General features: G+C 38.0%; 1 long non-coding RNA gene across 2 annotated transcripts in view; it reads right to left on the bottom strand.

The window, feature by feature from the left end:
• Positions 1-2,304: 2,304 nt before the first annotated feature.
• The window catches only part of LOC143387325 (uncharacterized), a 64,965-nt gene continuing 47,406 nt past the window's right edge, over positions 2,305-19,863 (bottom strand). Inside the window, exons 2-4 of one of the 2 annotated variants that reach the window (XR_013089843.1) lie at positions 11,665-11,800; positions 2,968-3,168; positions 2,305-2,492 (exon numbers count right to left, since the gene is read on the bottom strand). This is a non-coding gene — a long non-coding RNA (uncharacterized LOC143387325). Of the gene's footprint in view, positions 2,493-2,527; positions 3,169-11,664; positions 11,801-19,863 lie in introns of those variants that run through there. The other variant, XR_013089842.1, reaches the window with a different exon arrangement.

The following is a 19,863-nucleotide window of genomic DNA, read 5'->3' as shown; positions in this document are numbered from 1 at the left end:
GACTCTGTCTCAAAATAAAAAAAAATTTAAAAAGGGCTGGGGCTTTAGATTAGTGGTAGAGCACCCCTGGGTTTGATCCCCAGTATGAGAGAGGTGGGGGGAGAGAGGGAGATGGAGGGAGGAGACATAGAGTAGAAGGCAAATCCATAGGCTACTAGTCTGCAGTGAGGTTGCTTTTCTCTTACTCTTACAGTGAGTGAGTTGTGATATCTTTTACGTTGATTTTCAAGTTGTTCTTTAGTTATTATTATCTGACATTTCACTCATTTTACTTGGCTTTATAAATATAAGATGATCACCCAGCAACCATTTATATGTGTGTGTGTGTGTATTTGTGTGTGTGTGTTTATTAATCCTCTGTAATTTTCTCATTGTATCCAGTATATATTTGATATGCACATGTATTTATTTAGTAGCCTCCATTGGATATGGAGGTCTGTGAATTCACCCTTAATACATATAATCATTTGAAAACATATTGTATTAAATATGGCAACATGTGAATTGCTGAAAAGGTTGCTCTTGTCCAGATCCGTCAACCTGGAATGCTGATCAAGGATTGTTTGAAGAGCTTTATTTTCTCAGCTCTACCTCGTCCTCAGAAATCTCATTTCCAGTTGTCATTTAAGGACTTTTAAAATAGCATGACAATTTGATGCTATTTTTTTGCCAATTTCTGTTTTCCTTTGTGGTCACAAGAATTTTACATTCCTTCCCAGACCTCTCTGGCTGTGAACAGCCTGTGGAGGGGACACCTCGCTTTGGTTAAAAACACCCGACATCTTCAAAACTGTCATGCCACAGCCCTGGCAGATTTTCTGAGGTCAAAGAGATGATTTATAAGTGATAACAAAACTATAGCAACACACTCCAAACATTAAAAAGAAAGAAAGAAAGAAAGAAAGAAAAAGAAAGAAAGAAAGAAAGAGAGGACTTTATTTAAGAAAGATGGGCTAATATTGGGGGGTGGTAGAGTCAGTCACACTGTGATATCAAATAAGTATTTCATGTGTGCAAAGATAAAGCTGCAAAGTAGGCAGAATAAACAGCATATGTTCACCTTAGATAACCAGGACATTTTACTCTGGGTAAATTTGCTCTGCTTTTAAGAATTCAAGGCAGTATTGTCTGTTTAGACAGATTCTGCATTTGGTCTGCTTCAGGCCTATCTTAACCCTGCTATTAACTGGCCTAGGTCCAGGCAATTAGAATTACAGAATCAAGCAAATTAAGAAGGTGAATTAAAAACCGGAAAGTCATTGGAAATTCCAAGGTCAGATTGAAATGACATTGAATTACCTTCTTTGGGGAATTACCCCTTCCTCTGTGTGTCCCCACCAGCAGTGAAAATCTAGATTTGATTGCTAACTCCTTGCATCTTCAGATTGGGGGGCAAAAAAAAGTAAGAATGTAATTTGCCAAAGACCAGAATAAAAGATGGAGGACTGAAGTCGAAACAGAGTGAATCCCAACATGACAGTGCAGAGCTAGGAGTCAGAGGCAATGGAATCCCACCCTATTTTGACAGGAAGAACCCAGGCACAGAGCAGTACATGTGACTTGTTTAAGGTCATTACCACGGGGCTCCCCTTCAATGCTCAATTACTAATGATGGTAGATAACATTGAACTCTTGCCTGCATCAAGTTCTCCTTCAAACTCTTCCCATGTTTTGATCATATCGCTGGGGACACTGAGTTTGCTTTTCGTCATTCTCCAATGAGAACAACTTGTAGGAGGAAGAGTTCATATTGGTTCATAGTCTCAGAGGTTCGGTCCATGGCCGGGCAACTCCATCGTTCTGGGTCCAAGGTGAGTAGGAGCATCTGGCAGAAGGGCATGGTGGCAGACTACTGCTCTATTCATGGTGGCCACAAAGCAGATAGATCAGGGGCAAAGGGCTGAAGGGGAGATGCACCATTCCAGGGCAAACCCACAGTGACCCATCTCCTATAGTTACCACCCAGGAAGGGCGTTCCCATTAGGCTGGACTCATTAGGTCGGTTGCTCTTGCAGTCCAATTGTGTCACCTCTGAATGTTCTTGCATTAACCCAATGCAAGGGGGGGACACCTCATCTCCAACACTAACGTCCAGGGTGAGTTAAACCAGTTTCCACTCTAACCTTACTGACTTCCAGACGATCTTTCTAGCTGAGATAATAGCTGTAGTCATTCTGGCTCATTCTTAATTCAAGAAAGACAACAAGAGCAATGTACAAAGCATGCTAGATTTTATCCTCAAGTCCCTTTCTGTATGTTATTACTCATGGCAGAAAAATAACCCAATGCTAGGCATCCCTCAAGAAGGTGCACTCTGGTGTAGTGATTCTAGAAATTTATCAAACCCTGACTATTTCAGTTGACTCTCTGATTTATATATTTAGGATGGAAATATAACATTTCTGGGTATCCATGTAAGATTTTGCAATATTTATATTAGTCAAGGTCAGCTTTTTCCAAATATGCTCTGTGATTCATTCTTTCGAGATGTTCTGGGTGGAAAAAAAAAAAGAAGTCTGTGACCAAATATTTTTGGGAAAAGAAAACCTATATCATCTTGATGATGCTCATTATCATGTGGAAGTTCAGAACATACCCATAATAAAGAAACACGATGCTTTGTTTAACCCAGCTTTTTTGCAAATTTAGATAAACAAAGATACCACACCCCTACGACCACTACCACCTTTAAAAAAAAAAAAAACTTGTGTTGATATTCCAGTGAAATAGATGTGGGGAGAGATGTCATTGTACCTTGAATTCCTTAAAATATATATATACTTATCAAGTAGGCTGGATTGTTATGGTAGATAGTGGCTTATAAAAATTAAAGACCCAATTCCCAAGACATTATGGAGCTCCAAGCTGGTGAAAGAGATAAGTTTGAAAACCACAATTACAGTATAAGGTGGTGAGTTGTGGGATGCATAAGAATGTGGAGTCTACAGAGTTAGAAATGAAGATCACCTGATTGTTAAGAGTATCGTGGACAGCAGCCTTGGGTTTAATGCTCAGTTCTGAGGCTCAATATTGCTAAGTTTTAGTTCTGACCCGTGGAAAATTCATTGGAAGAGAGAGGAGGGAAAAACTTTGGGCCAGGAGGTCATTCAGGCATGTAGACCAATCTTCAGGGAGTGACTTGCAGGATCACAGTTTTTGGACGTTGACCTAAATGGGAAAAGAAAAAGGCATAACGTTGTGAGGGGGACTTTTATGACCTAGACCCAGAAGATCATTTTCACTCATGGTCCAATGACTGGAGTTTACTCATGTGGCTCCACCTACCTGCAAGAGAGGTTGGGAAATGTGGTCTAACCTTAGATCCATCAAGGAGGGGGAGAGGATTGGAAAAGCATCTGACTAGTCTCTGCCTCAAGAGACAATGTGAATTTAGACAACAAAAGGTGGATACAATCCAGTTTGTGGGAATACCCCATCCAGTGACGTAAGGGGAGGGAGATCATAGCACTATAAACAACCTACAAAAACACCCTGATATGAGTAGAGAGGCCCCCTCTGGAAGCGTGGTTGGAGGTAGATTAGAGAAACGAAGAGCCAAGATCATGGGGCCATTTTGTATTCTGCTGAGGAGGTTGGATTTTGTTTTTCAATATAGTGAATTATTCAATCATCTAAAATAAATTAACCTAGAATCCAAAAAGTGAGTCATTAGTGTGGGATAGATATAAATGTTAGATATATCTCATAGATAAAATGAGAGGTAATGGATGACATGGATTAGTGATGGAGTCGAGACCCCTCAGTAGGCAGGTTATACATGGTTTGGGGATCCTAGAGGTGAAAGTGAGGGAGAAGAAGGAAGAACCAAGAAGATATCCTGAGGATGTCTGACTAGTTAGATCCTGGGCTGATTTATTAAGAACACGAGATTTGGATGGGAATGATAATAAATAGGAGAACCACACGGGCTTATAACAAACCTGCAAACAGAATTTAAAGAACTGAGAGAAGAGTCTTTCCACGAAGAGCCCTGATTTGGTCACAAGGAGAATTAAGAAAAGAAAGAATTCTTAGAAAAAAAGGTAGGAAACAACCCAAATATCCATCGGTTGATAATGCATGAAGACATGGGGTACATCGATAAAATAATATTATTTAGCCATATGAAGGAATGAAAAACTCTGATACACGTGCGATATGGATGAACCTCAAAAACATACTGCAAAGTATTTTGGGAGAAAAAAAAATATTCTAAAATTAATTTTGGTGATAATTGCATAACTGTGAAAATAGTGAAAACCATTGAAATTTGACTTCATTAGGTAAATTTCATGGTTTGGGAGTTATATCTCCATAGAGATGTCATTTAAGGAAAATAAAAGAAAGAAAGAAAGATGAGACCCCAGCAATGTCTTGAATCAAAAGAATACCAGATTTCCTCTAAGAACCTGTTGGAGGCAAAATTCTGTGATTTCTAAACCAGTCAGGAGCTTTTTTTGGGTGGGGAGAGGGAGCGGGTCCAGAATTATATTTAAATTTCTAGACAGAAATCACTTGTATTTTTCTCCTGTCATCAATGGTCACATTTGGGGGGTGGGTATTGAGGTCCTCAGCATTGACTTTTCCTTCTTTAAATGAAGTCTGGGTTTTCTGTGAATCCACATTGTGTTTTATGATAAGTAAATTGGCAAAGTTTTATTTCTAGTAATGTAACTTTTCCTATAAGATACCATATCAGAATCATCGTGGAAACTCTTCAGTGAGCTGCAAACACATTGCATCCCCGCATTCAAAGCTACGCAGTCTTTAGTCCCATCCTCAGGCATGCCTGGGACCCAGAGTGAACTCCGGCCAAATGTCTCAGAGGAAAACATGTGTCATTTCACATTGAAATTCTCACCCAAGATATTCTCCAGGTTTTCTTGGAACTGGAGAAATATCAACAGTTATACATTATTTAGTAACAAGGCTTGCTTTGCAAAGGTCAAGTTCATACTTAGTATGCGATAACACTAACAGATTTGTTGTTTTAGAGAAATAGAATTTGATGAGTGAAACGAACTTTTCTCTGGAAGGGAAAAAAAAAGTCACCTTTCCTGGGCATTTGATTTGCAAGTGGGTTTGGCCTCATTCATATTTAATCACCTTTTTAATCTGTATGTCAGCTTTTATTGCAGTCTGCTCCGAGGGAGATTTCCTTTTGAAATACCAATAACACCCATTCTTCACTCTAACATCCAAACAAGCACCCTTTCAGGGGGCCGGCTCGTGGTATTTCATCTCTGAGGATATAATTATTTTGTGTTTATCCACAGTTCCTCAAGGGGCTGATGATGTAGGACACCTTTCTTAAAGACCTTGGTGATTTTAAGGAACGGATCTGATCTGTTGGTGTTGCAAATATCAATTCTTGCATCATTCTCGCGAGTTGCCTGTTCGTAACCAAGTCTCTGCGAGTTCTCCTTTTTATATTTTATCAGCATGGTAGTTGCATGTTTGAAACTATATCAACAGATCTTTTCAAGAGGTCTTCATACGCCACCACCATGCTGGTAGAAAGGTAGAATTTGTACAGAGCTTCATGTGCTTCAGTCATTTAGAGAAGAGGGTGTCTCTTCTGTTGATGTGTTCTGAACATTTAAATTTGTTTTCCGGCTCAGGATAATTCTGAATAGAGAACAGAATTATCCTCAACCCACTCTGAACTATCAACACAATCATAGAGAGCAATAAAACTACAAACAGGAACTCAGAGTCCATATTTCAAGAGATTGATGTGGAGAAATGGAGGCTGACACTGCGGCAGCAAGCCTGAGTCTTTTTCATCAAAGTTGGTAATTGTTAATACCTGATCGCTCAGGAGAATCTGGGTGAAAAAATTGCAAATCACAGTTTTTTTTTTTTCATTTCTAATAGAGGAAATCCATACGGTATGAGCTTTAAGTTAATTAGGTAACTGCTCTTGGTCCTCTCAGGAGAGAATTGTGAGGGTAGATGTATTGGGAGAAACTGAAGTACCTCTGGATCCATCCCACATTGATCTCCAGCTGCCATGTAAGAGAGGAAAAGGCATATGGCAGACACATGTTTTCCCACATTCTACAGAGAAGGCTTACCAAGATGGCCACTTACCAAGATGGCCACTTACCAAGATGGCCAGAGGCATCCACAGGATCTGCCTTATGAATGTCATTGTAGCATGGCCTTACCTTGATTTTTCAAATTTTCATCTGTTTTTAAAGAATAGTATTCCTCTGGAGGGGTATACTTTCAAGTTAGAATAGAACCTGTGATTAAGAAGGTCCAATCCCCTAGGTATGTATACAACTAATCAATAACCTGCATTGGGAACACACTCAAGCTAACAATAGAATAAATTTTCATGACCTTATTTTATAACTTTCCCTAGAAGAGGATTCACAATGAATCATCTTTTCCCCAGGCCAATTAATACTCTTCCTCTTTAGATTTCTCAGTTCCATTTACCAACCCTTCTTTTTGGTGTTAGAGGAACTCGTTTCACGTCCTTGGGGTTTTCACCTACATGTAGAGTCTTGTTTCTGTAGAGTAGCTTAAGCCTTTGTAGCTGTTGTTTATGATTCTAGGAGAATTTCATAAGTAAGCTCTGATTTTTGTGGACGGATATTAAGAAAATGAACATGATTGACAACAACCTGTTCCAGGGAGCTGCCATTTTGCTTTCCAGATCATAATGTAATAGTCGCCTCTTTTATGATCACCATTGACTTGTTCAAAATAAGACAAGGCTGATTTATTTTATCTGTGCTCGCTTTTTCCTTCTAAAAAAGAAAACCCCGAGGCAATTTTCCTCACAAGAAATAAAAAAATTTCAAAATATAAAACTTTCCATTGCCCAAGGCAGAAAACACCCTTAATTAGCTTTGCAACATTTTTTAATTCATTAAATCAGTAATAGTTATGTGAAGTCTGCTGTAAAGCAGTCACCCACTGTTTCAGGTCCCCAGGACACAGCAGATGCACAGATGATGAAAACCTTGTCGTTGACCTAAGGGAGCTTTCAATCTAGTGGGTAGAGAATCACATCATCAGGGAAACTTCAATGGAGTTTGATGACCACCATAGTTTTTCAAAGTATGAAAAACAGGACATCCTGGTTTCCAAAGGACTTTTGTATTTCGATGGTGGAAAGCATTCGATGTCTTAATTTTCCTCTCCTCTCCATATAATATAATGAGAAGCGGTTGAACATTTTGATTAAAAGTGCACAATCTGTGGCCATATTGCCCAGGATTTACTTTGACAAGGGTTGTTCAGCCTCAATTATTTATGTAACTTGATAGTATACACAGGAGAATGCCCTGTGGTGTATTTGGGAAAAGTAATGAATTTCTTCTAAATCAGCCCTCCATGTACTTTCCTGCAATTAAATCTTTGTGAAGAAGTGGGGCAAGGCTATTGGGGTTTTAGGACAGAGGGAGAATGATAGGGTGCCAGTGGAATGAACCAGTTTGAACTGCCAGACCCCAGGTAACTATATCATTTATTCTTGCTTGATGCATTTATAATTCTGCCAATACATTACTTCTAAATTTTGATGTTATGCAACTGCAATGAATGCTCAGTTTTAATGTGCTTCAGCATCCATTTTGAACATAAGCTGAATTTTCTCATACGTAAAGCAGGGCTCAGTTGCCCTGACACAATTTCCAGTTCTTACACACCCCCACTCTAGTTCCTCAATCTGCTCCATCTAGGCACCTGCCCTATATAGCTGCTCCCGGATGACTACTTCCCTATGGGCCTGCTGGACTGGCCCCATGACCCTCCCACCCTGCATGGACTGTGGGGACATATGTAGGAGCCACCGCCAATTACAATAAGACAAAAGGAATTCTTGTCTGTTTGGTTTAAATCTGCCAATTAAAACTCCCCAAGGGAAATCTGTTTGGAAGAAAACCCTGGACTACCCAAGGGTATTGACTTCAGTGTCCCCCTCCTCTTGGTGACTGTGCTCCCTGACTTCTATACTACAGACATGCAGTGCACCCCTCAGGACCTATAAGTACTAGAACTTGTAAACTTTCACATTGTGTTTGTATAACTGCAGCCATTTCTGAGATTTGTCTCCTGAGGGTAAAGCCTCTGTGAAGTGACCCATGCGGGTGGACCTCTGTGAGTACTCTACTGCCTGGGCCTCTAAGTTGATAAAGAAACCTGAAAGTTCCATTCACATCAGTAACTTGAAGAGTTTTTAGGAATAGTCAAATATCAAAGATATTACATTATTGTTTTCTTCCAAAGCAAATAAGAATCTAGCATAAGCATAACACTTTATTTTTTTATACAATTCTATGAAACAGCTGCCTGCAGTACCTAGTCTACAATAACCCAGATGCTCTTCTCAAGGGTCTGACAGATCAGAGCACACCAAGAAGGCTAGGGGGCACTAATATTTTTGTTCCCTGCCTTCTTTTTAAAATTATCATGATTATTATGATTATTATATTACTATTATAGTGGGGATTAAACCCAAGGGCACTTAACCACAGAACTACATCTCTAGTCCTTCATATTTTGACACAGGGTCTCATACTCTGTTTGTTTAGAACCTTGCTAATTTGCTGAGAGTGGCCTCAAACTTTGGATTGTCCTGCCCCAGCCTCCTGAGTGGCTGGGATTACAGGCATGTGTCACCATGCCTATAGTCTTTTACTTTTAACCTGGTTGAACTACTTGTTGAAATAAGTTTTTCTTTTTAGGGCTATAAGCACCTTAGAGAATGAGAATGCTATGGACTGATTTGAGTCCCATTCCCAATCCAGGTATTGATGCCCTAAACCTCAACGTGATGTTACTTGGAGATGGGGCCTACAGAGGCGGTTAGGATTAAAGGAGGTCAGAAGGGTGGGTCACTCGTGATGGGATTAGTAGCTTTGTCAGAAGAGGAAGAGAGAAGTGTTCTATCTACTCTGTGAGGACACAGCAAGCAGGCCCTCTGCCAGACAGGAGGAGAGACCTCAGCAGGAATCATTCTGTGGGCACCTTCATCTTGAACTTCCCATCCCCAGAGCTGTGAGTAATAAGTGCGTATTGTTTAAGCCACCCACTCTGTGGTATTTTGTTATAGCAGTCTGAGCTGATGAAGACAGCGAGATTCCTGGAATTGGTGAGTCTGAACAATGACTTGGTTGCTAAGACAATCCATTTATTGATTCTGCAACACTTCTTCCTCCCAAGTGGACCTTCTTCCAACTCCCCTTGGAAGAGAAGTACTTGAGGGCTTTCAGCTGCTGCTACTGCAGCTGCCATGAAGTCAGATGGAGAACTTTCATAAGACTACAGTAACACGAAACTTAATTTTAAGAATTTCTAAACGTAGTCTGCATAATATTAACCCAGACAAGAGCGTCACCAAAACCAGTCACTTCACTTAAAGAAATAATGCTCAAAGTCTGTGAACCAGGGAATTCTTTGTTTTGTAAACATGTTTACAAGTACAGCTGCGTTGTTCTAAATGGAAATGACTATAGTATTTAACCTGGGATGTCCTTGCTTGCGACTGGATTTATGCTTCATAATGATTATCTTCTAGACACAGAAATAGCATTTCTGTAACTCAAAATTGTTACTGGAGGCATTTAGTAGAATCTTGCCTTAAAAATATAATGATTTTTCATCTTTATTCTCCCCCCTTCAAAAGGTTTTACTGCTCCTGATGTTTAACGTTATGCAAAGACGTGTTTCTGCCAATGAATATCGCCTTATGGTTATGCTTCTGCAAATAGCCTGCTGTGAGCTGATAAAGGGATTAATTCAGCCAAAATTCTTAATCTGTGAAATTACAAATTAAATTCTCATATTAAAAATACCACCCTGAGGTATTTTTTGTGGTTTTAATTCCCCTCTGGTGTTCTGCATACATTGTGCTTGTTAATGATGGGGACAAGGCTGTCTCCACTGGCAGTCTGCTGTGGAGTGATAATGTGTAGGCATTTACTCACTGATAGAAACTGGATTTAACCACTGCCTGATAAACTAAGTGGCAAGTGGGTAATAAGTCCATATTAGCAGAAAAGTACTACTACAGAATTCAGAATTCATAGACCATCAAAATCCTGGCTTAAACTCAATCATCAAGTCATATGGGATTGAGATGTCACAAAGGAGGGGTGATATCAAGTTACAAGTTCCACTAAAGAGGGAAAACAAGCCATATGCTTGAGTGTGGTGAGCAGTAAATGAATGAGCCTATATACGTCTTTTTTTTTTTCCTCAGTATAGTAAGATGTGTCACAAAATCATTATTTTCCATAGAAATTTCATGTTTTCTTTTTTTATTTGGGGGAATAACTGTTATAATGATGGCCAGTGGGTTGATTTTTAGAAAGGAGGTAGAGTAGAATATAGAGTAAATATGGTCAGGGACATTATGAAATGTTAATGAGAATTTGCTAGACACAAGGAGAGTAGTAGATTAATATATCTATAGTCACTTTCAGGTAAAAAAAAAGTTGTTGGAAGTAAGTGTGGGATAGCAAAAAGATTTAGGATAGGAATACTCAACAGGAGTTGCTACTTGGGGTTATGTTATAAAGTAAAGGGCTACTGTAAAGGAGAAACCAGTGCTGCAAAGAGGAGGGGAAAAAATACAATTTAAGAGACAAAGGAAATTAGCTTTGTGTCTACTGTAAATGTTGTATACACAAGGATTAATATACATATCACAAATATTTGTGCACAGAGGCAGTATGTTATTTTAAGGCAATCAGAAGAGTATGAGAAAAAAATATAATGGGCATTTAAAAAAATGCATCACCATTGAACAAAAATATTCCTACTGCAACAGTGTTCTGCATAATTTCACAAGAATTCTGTTTCACACTTGGGAAGAAAGCTGAGATCCTCCCAGCCATAAATCCTCCCCCAAATATTTTAAATGTAATTGAAAAAGCCTGTCTAAGAAAGGATACTTTTGTAAAAACAAAACACAAACCCACCCAGGAATGTGTTTTGTTTTAAAAGATCTAGAGAAGAGCTGTCTGTACAAATAGCAAGAGCATGTGCAGTTAAAATAAATTACATGTCTTCAGTCTTTACATGTCAATTCAGTGCATTAGCCAATTGCCAACTCTGTTCCTCAGCTCACTGAGTATTCATCCTTTTTAAGGTCATTGTTACAACCAATATGGTTTCTGAGAATTAAACAGAAATGAATCATTTCTCCGCTGTGTACTGCAGCCAGTTAAAATAGTACTGTATGCATAAAGCACTAAATATGTAAATCATATATTCCTTTTTCCTTTATGAATGCTCAGATCATTTTTTGGACACACACATAATCAAAAACAAAGATGCACAGCTGCAGACTGCAGAGCAAAGATAGCAAAGAAGGAATCCATTTTCTTCCTGTGTCTGGGAAGCTAGAAATTGAATACCAGGATTCCACTAATATATATATATATATATATATATATATATATATATATATATATATATATATATGTGTGTGTGTGTGTGTCCCCCACCCCTGCTCTTGTGCACTCACGTGCTTGTTCACTCTCTCTCCCTCCCCCCCACCTACCCACCCCCACACACAAAATGCAAACACATATATACATGATCTTGTGTTTGTGCAAACATAAGCAAATGAATCTCTCCTCATGTATGTTCTCTATAGATAGTAAAGTACTTTGATTGGATATGCAGATGTGTCATACTCACTATCAGTTCCCATAGCCATGGGGGAAGGTCACTAAAATACTCATGGCTCAAGGCAGCCTGTGCTGATAGTCTGTTCTTTGGGGAACACTGTAGGAGCTTAGAGGCCATATCTTCTGCATGATTCACATAGCTGAGCCTGAAAATAGAAACCAAAAAAGAAATCAGACCAAAGAAGAAAATCTACCAAATAAGACATAAGGATCATGTAATTTTTCTGTATTTCAAGTTATGCCTGGCGAGGAAGACAACTTAAATTACCTGATGAATTCACACTGGTTCTCAGAGTATCTTTTACTCAAACTGACATTTACTCTACTATCAGTGACATTAGGTATCATAGTACCAATGATTTAAAATGTTTCTACTGTAAGCAAAGGGTTGCAACTTTCAGAATGAATAAAACTAAGTCCAGAGAAAAAAAATTTCAGAGACAATTTACCAAATGGTTTCCAGCATTTTGTTCATAGGATCTATATACTGCATAGACATCTGGATATAGTTATAGGAAATTAATACCAAATAACTAGGATAATTAAAATAGTACTGCTATTAAAATCTCTAGTTACTAAAAATTACCTATCCTTTAAGAGTTTATATTTTTTTGCATTGAATATAAAAGTATGGAAACAAGTGCCCCTGACAAATATCAGCCGTCATGATATTACAGGTTAACAAAGGGGATATGCTGAAATGATATGGGGCAGAATCAATTCAAGATGACCTTTAAAACAACAGTAGACAGAAAATATGTGTCTCGAGATCATCAGAAAAAAAAAAAAGAAAGAAAGGACAGAAGTAAAGTCTTTTATAAGCTTTCAAACCAGAGGCAGCAAAACTCAGCCCAGTCCTGCCTTGGTTTCCAGAGAGTCTCTATTTTTCTGCTGGAAGCAATCAAATACTTATGATTAACATAATACTGATAAGAAGAGTATTCCTAATAACAGCTACTCAGGAACTTTTCCAGGCATTTTTCAGAATCTCATGTTTATTATGGTCCACAAGGTAACTGTCCCCATTTTCTAGGGGTACAAAGTAAGGAGGAGTCAGAGATGGTAATGGATTGCTCAGTTTCAATCCAGCATCTCTAAGGGCATTCAGCCAAGGACCCTGAGTTTGTGCAACACAGAGCAGTATGTGCTTTGATCCTCAGAGACAGTTAGGAGCGGGTGAGAGAAAGTTGCTTCTGTTGAGAGGGCTTTTTTTTCTTTGTGGAAAGCCTCCAAGCTATTAGCACACAATTAGTAAAGAAACATCTTTCCTCAATGACCAACACAATTCTCCTCATACAACTCATTAGTATTGATTTGAAATTATTACGGGGGGGAGGTGGTCAGGATTGAAAAAAAGGAAAGGAGGTAATGAATATAGGTTTCAAAACGGAGAAAAGCAAAGAAAGACAGTACCTCACAGATCCAGTCTAAGAAACTGCTCTGAATCTTCATGTATAGAAGATTCAAATAGGTTCAATGGTTACTGTGATGACTGTTTATTTATTTACAAATAGATCAACAGATTTATTTATTTTATTTTTGTTTGTTTTTGTGGCCCTGGGGATTGAACCCAGAGCCTGCTGCATCCTAGGCAAGTTTTCTGTCACTAAACTAAATCTCCAGCTCCAATAGTTTGGTTTAAAATGTTTCTTCCTGGCAAAGAGAAATTTGTTTACCAGAAAAGGAAATTATAAAATGACAAACTATATAAGGACGTTGTAAGAACCACTTGCTAAATCCACATAAGTAGTGTGGGTTGACACTTTTGGGAATCTACATTTTATCCTAATTAGAAGTTTTATCTGAAACCCTAATTGTGGCTTATCAGATTGCTAGAATGATTACTGTTCTCATTATCCTATTGTGATGTACATTTTTTTCAATCTTTCCTTGTTAGACTATCAATTTTTGTTTTATATATTGCAAATCTGTGTAATTAAAGGCCTAACAGTTTAACAATGTTATACCTCCTGGTAAATTAAACCTTTAATCCTTAGATTGAAATTTTTTTTCTTTAACAAAACTGTCTAAAGTTTGGGGGTTTTGTTTGTTTGTTTGGGTGCTGGGGATTGAACCCAGGGCCTTGGACATTCAAGACAAGCACTCTACCAATTGAGCTATATTCTCAGCCCAAAGTTTGGGGTTTTATTTCCTATTAATGTAATGACCTCTGCTTTTTTTTATTGTTGGTTGTTCAAAACATTTCATAGTTCTTGATATATCATATTTTACACTTTGATTCAAGTGGGTTATGAACTCCCATTTTTGCCCCGTATACAAATTGCAGAATCACATCAGTTACACTTCCATTGATTTATATATTGCCATACTAGTGTCTGTTGTATTCTGCTGCCTTTCCTATCCTTTACTATCCCCCTCCCCTCCCCTCCCCTCTTCTCTCTCTACCCCCTCTACTGCAGTTCATATCTCCCCCTTGTATTATTTTTCCCTTTCCCCTCGCTACCTCTTGTATGTAATTTTGTATAACCCTGAGGGTCTCCTTCCATTTCCATGCAATTTCCGTTCTCCCTCCTTTTCCCTCCCACCTCTCATCCCTGTTTAATGTTAATCTTCTTCTCATGCTCTTCGTCCCTACTCTGTTCTTAGTTACTCTCCTTATATCAAAGAAGACATTTGGCATTTGTTTTTTAGGGATTGGCTGGCTTCACTTAGCATAATCTGCTCTAATGCCATCCATTTCCCTCCAAATTCTATGATTTTGTCATTTTTTTAATGCAGAGTAATACTCCATTGTGTATAAATGCCACATTTTTTTATCCATTCGTCTATTGAAGGGCATCTAGGTTGGTTCCACCGTCTTGCTATTATGAATTGTGCTGCTATGAACATCGATGTAGCAGTGTCCCTGTAGCATGCTCTATTTAGGTCTTTAGGGAATAGACCGAGAAGGGGAATAGCTGGGTCAAATGGTGGTTCCATTCCCAGCTTTCCGAGAAATCTCCATACTGCTTTCCAGATTGGCTGCACCAATTTGCAGTCCCACCAAAAATGAACAAGTGTACCCTTTTCACCACATCCTCTCCAGCACTTGTTGTTGTTTGACTTCCTAATGGCTGCCAATCTTACTGGAGTGAGATGGTATCTTAGGGTGGTTTTGATTTGCATTTCTCTGACTGCTAGGGATGGTAAGCATTTTTTCATGTACTTGTTGATTGATTGTATGTCCTCCTCTGAGAAGTATCTGTTCAGGTCCTTGGCCCATTTGTTGATTGGGTTATTTGTTATCTTATTGTCTAATTTTTTGAGTTCTTTGTATACTCTGGATATTAGGGCTCTATCTGAAGTGTGAGGAGTAAAGATTTGTTCCCAGGATGTAGGCTCCCTATTTACCTCTCTTATTGTTTCTTTTGCTGAGAAAAAACTTTTTAGTTTGAGTAAGTCCCATTTGTTGATTCTAGTTATTAACTCTTGTGCTATGGGTGTCCTATTGAGGAATTTGGAGCCCGACCCCACAGTATGTAGATCGTAGCCAACTTTTTCTACTATCAGATGCCGTGTCTCTGATTTGATATCAAGCTCCTTGATCCATTTTGAGTTAACTTTTGTGCATGGCGAGAGAAAGGGATTCAGTTTCATTTTGTTGCATATGGATTTCCAGTTTTCCCAGCACCATTTGTTGAAGATGCTATCCTTCCTCCATTGCATGCTTTTAGCCCCTTTATCAAATATAAGATAGTTGTAGTTTTGTGGATTGGTTTCTGTGTCCTCTATTCTGTACCATTGGTCCACCCGCCTGTTTTGGTACCAGTACCATGATGTTTTTGTTACTATTGCTCTGTAGTATAGTTTGAAGTCTGGTATTGCTATACCGCCTGATTCACCCTTCCTGCTTAGCATTGTTTTTGCTATTCTGGGTCTTTTATTTTTCCATATGAATTTCATGATTGCTTTCTCTATTTCTATAAGAAATGCAATTGGGATTTTGATTGGCATTGCATTAAACCTATAGAGAACTATTGGTAATATCGCCATTTTGATGATGTTAGTTCTGCCTATCCATGAACAGGGTATATTTTTCCATCTTTTAAGATCTTCTTCTATTTCTCTCTTTAGGGTTCTGTAGTTTTCATTGTATAAGTCTTTCACCTCTTTTGTTAGGTTGATTCCTAAGTATTTTATTTTTTGGGGGGATATTGTGAATGGAGTAGTTGTCCTCATTTCCATTTCAGAGGATTTGTCGCTGATATACAGGAATGCCTTTGATTTATACGTGTTGATTTTATAACCTGACACTTTGCTGAATTCATTTATTAGCTCTAATAGTTTCTTTGTAGACCCTTTTGGGTCTGCTAGGTATAGAATCATGTCATCTGCAAATAGTGATAATTTAAGTTCTTCTTTTCCTATTTTTATGCCTTTAATTTCTTTCATCTGTCTAATTGCTCTGGCCAGTGTTTCGAGAACTATGTTGAACAGAAGTGGTGAGACAGGGCATCCCTGTCTTGTTCCAGATTTTAGAGGGAATGCCTTCAATTTTTCTCCATTCAGAATGATGCTAGCCTGAGACTTAGCATAGATTGCTTTTACAATGTTGAGGTAAGTTCCTGTTATTCCTAGTTTTTCTAGCGTTTTGAACATAAAGGGATGCTGTTTTTTGTCGAATGCTTTTTCTGCATCTATCGAGATGATCATATGGTTCTTATTTTTAAGTCTATTGATGTGGTGAATAACATTTATTGATTTCCATATATTGAACCAGCCTTGCATCCCAGGGATGAATCCTACTTGATCATGGTGCACAATTTTTTTGATATGTTTTTGAATCCGATTCGCCAGAATTTTATTGAGGATTTTTGCATCTAGGTTCATTAGAGATATTGGTCTGTAGTTTTCTTTCTTTGAAGTGTCTTTGTCTGGTTTAGGAATCAGGGTGATGTTGGCCTCGTAGAATGAATTTGGAAGTTCTCCCTCTTTTTCTATTTCCTGAAATAGCTTGAAAAGTATTGGTATTAGTTCCTCTTTAAAGGTTTTGTAAAACTCTGCTGTATACCAATCCGGTCCTGGGCTTTTCTTAGTTGGTAGTCTTTTGATGGTTTCTTCTATTTCCTCAATTGATATTAGTCTGTTTAGGTTGTCTATATCCTCCTGCCTCAATCTGGGCAGGTCATATGACTTAAGAAATTTATCGATGCCTTCACTATCTTCTATTTTATTGGAGTATAAGGATTCAAAATAGTTTCTGATTATCTTCTGTATTTCTGAAGTGTCTGTTGTGATATTGCCTTTTTCATCCCGTATGCTAGTAATTTGATTTCTCTCTCTTCTTCTCTTCGTTAGCATGGCTAAGGGTCTGTAGATTTTATTTACTTTTTCAAAGAACCAACTTTTAGTTTTGTCAATCTTTTCAATTGTTTCTTTTGTTTCGATTTCATTAATTTCAGCTCTGATTTTAATTATTTCTTGCCTTCTACTTCTTTTTCTGTTGTTTTGCTCTTCTTTTTCTAGGATTTTGAGATGAAGTATGAGATCATTTATTTGTTGTTTTTTCTTTTTTTAAGGAATGAACTCCAAGCAATGAATTTTCCTCTTAGAACTGCTTTCAATGTGTCCCATAGATTCTGATATGTTGTGTCTGTGCTTTCATTTATCTCTAAGAATTTTTAATTTCCTCCTTGATGTCTTCTATAACCCACTGATTATGTAGTAACCTATTGTTCATTCTCCAAGTGATGCATGTTTTTTCCTTCCTTCTTTTATCCTTGATTTTCAGTTTCATTCCATTGTGATCAGATAAGATGCATGGTATTATCTCCACTCCTTTATATTGTCTAAGAGTTGCCCTGTGACATAATATATGATCTATTTTTGAGAAGGATCCATGTGCTGCTGAGAAAAAAGAGTAACTGCTTGATGTTGGGTGGTATATTCTATATATATCAATTAAGTCTAGGTTATTAATTGTGTTATTGAGTTCTATAGTTTCCTTATTCAACTTTTGTTTGGAAGATCTGGTTTTCTGTGGAGAACCGAACTGGACCGTTTCCTTCCCCCGTCTCAAACCCAGAATTCAGCTCTGAGCTCAGCAAATGCATAGCTGGCAGGAGCCCGCAGAATCAGCATCACTGTATCTCTGCGCTGCCAGCCTGTCGTTTCCCAGCGCACTCCACAGACTCCAGCCGCGGGGCGATCTTACGAACAAGCAGCATGACGCTCCGTATGGACAGATCGCTCGCGTTTGAGCCCCCGAAGCTGATCCTCGTGCGATGACAATCCTTCCACTAGGTTTTGGAGCACCCCAATCTTGCTGGAAGTTCCTAACAAGATAGCTTTTAGCCCTTCTAACTCGTCATTTTCCTTCACAGTGACACAGTACACGGAGTTGATTCACTCCCTCCGCAGCCATCTTCCCTCTCCTAGTCGACCTCTGCTTTCTTTTGCTTAATATTTGCCTGGCATACCTTATGTCAACTACCTATTTTATTGTCTCATATCCTTAAATTTAAGGTGTTTCTTTTGTAAATATTGTGTAGTTGGTCTTAATTTTTATCTAATCCCTGTCTTCTTAAGAAGAAAGTTTAGTCCTTTTACATTTTGTGATTCCTGATATTTTTGGAATTACTGCTACCCACTTAATTTTGTATTATATTTTATCCTCCTTTACCTTTTTTCTTTTCCCCATCTTTTTTTTTCAAATCAAGTTTTAAAATTCAATATCTTCCATCTTGTGTTTTAGAAGTTCTACATTATATTTTCATATACTTAGTAGTGATCCTCAACTCTTTTTTTCCTATTTCATTATTTCCTGAGGAGCTTAAACTCTTGTAGTAAGTTTTTACAAGTTGGAGGACACTGAGAAATTTTTTCATCCACAGGACTACAATCACAAATAAACACTTTCCAAGTAGCACATGTATACAGATGAACTGACATCGATATAAATCATCATTTTATGGGTTATACAGCAAAACACATTATTAAACATGCAGCTATTATATCACATAGCTCAACAGCATATAAAGTATTAAATATCTGCTGAATTCAACAGTAGAAATTCACTTCTATCTTTGCAAGAGAGTTTGGGAAGAGAACGGAAAAAGTTACACTTCTAACAAAAATAGTTGGCAAACAACTTTCAATAGATATGGAAAAAAATTACAAGATTAAAAAAAAATATGATAAAGTATTATTTTGGTTACAGCCACAAATCATCTCTACTTTAAAAGAATATTTACAAAATTAAAGGGCATATGTCCTGCAGAAGGCAAACACATTTTGCTAAAAATATTTAATGGTTCAATGGTTCAGTCCAACTTTTTCTTTAGTACCTCTTTCAAGTTGTGCCCAAAAGTGCAAACATTAAATTAAACTTTAAGACTTTTCTTTTGTCTGGAGACACTAAAGATATGTGCTTCTGTACAATGTGGACTTCACATGAACTTTTCAACTAGAGGTTTGTGATTTTCAAAATGGAAGTTTCATAGCAGAACAAAACAGAATTCATAGAAAGACATTAAGAAATCATCATAAGACTTGGACAAAGGCCAACAAAATCAATGGTTACACAAACCTGATGTGTACTGTTTTAAATGTGGTAGATATAAACATAAAGTAGCAGGCAAACAGCCACACAGGCCTTACTAGCAACATGTGAACTGACTGAGGGGATAGACCACAGAAGGTCTAGGCTGTTGTTCATGACTTGTGGGATTTTAATTCTCTATGTGATGCTCAGTATTTTGTTACCTAGTCTCTCTTCATTTCTTACATAATGAAAAGATTTGGGTGTGGGAATAGATTTGAAAAACACATAAATCAGGCAGGTCAGTTGATAGAAAGGGCAAGCACATTTTAAAGATTGGACAGCAAGGCATTTTATGCTAAGTTGATCATAATTTGAAGACAGAAGTTGCAATTCTGCCAAGCTTGAGGCCTGGTATAACTGATATGCCTACGGAAGCTTCATTAGACTTATCATTCAGTAAGCCTGCATTTGGCTAATACATACCATAAATCTGGTCCTACCTTAAATTCCATCTCCAAACTAATAGCATCACACAGTTCAGTTTATTGACTGTAACAGTTGCTTCTATGACTACTGATGTCAATGAAGTGCAGCTGTATTTTAGGGCAATATTTTTCTTAATAGAAATGTTCTACTTCACTTTTGTCTTCTGAACTTCATATGCTGTTCCACCTTCAAATAATGCAAGGGCACCAAGCACTAGTGCTCTCCTAGGGCCTTCAGCCC

The sequence above is a fragment of the Callospermophilus lateralis genome, unplaced genomic scaffold, assembly GCF_048772815.1.
Source record: "Callospermophilus lateralis isolate mCalLat2 unplaced genomic scaffold, mCalLat2.hap1 Scaffold_260, whole genome shotgun sequence".
NCBI classification, from domain to species: domain Eukaryota; kingdom Metazoa; phylum Chordata; class Mammalia; order Rodentia; family Sciuridae; genus Callospermophilus; species Callospermophilus lateralis.
Note: the sequence above shows the minus strand (reverse complement) of the source record. Positions and strands in the feature narration are given on the sequence as shown.